The following is a 224-nucleotide window of genomic DNA, read 5'->3' on the forward strand; positions in this document are numbered from 1 at the left end:
AGGAGGAGGAGGAGGAGGAGAGGCTCAGGCATGTGCTCTTCCCAGCGAGGTGTGTATGGATGCGAATTGGTGTCTGTGTCTGTGCTTGTGTGAATAGCTTTTTTGTTGTCGGCTCCGCGAATATGTGTGTGTCAGCTTATAATGTGTTCTGTTCTATCGCCCCTAGAGGCGGGATGATAAATGCGTCTGCTCCCACCTTTTAGTGTTCCAACATTAAAGAAGCC

Source organism: Echinococcus granulosus (assembly GCF_000524195.1).
Source record: "Echinococcus granulosus chromosome Unknown EG_S00029, whole genome shotgun sequence".
Taxonomy (NCBI): Eukaryota; Metazoa; Platyhelminthes; class Cestoda; order Cyclophyllidea; family Taeniidae; genus Echinococcus; species Echinococcus granulosus.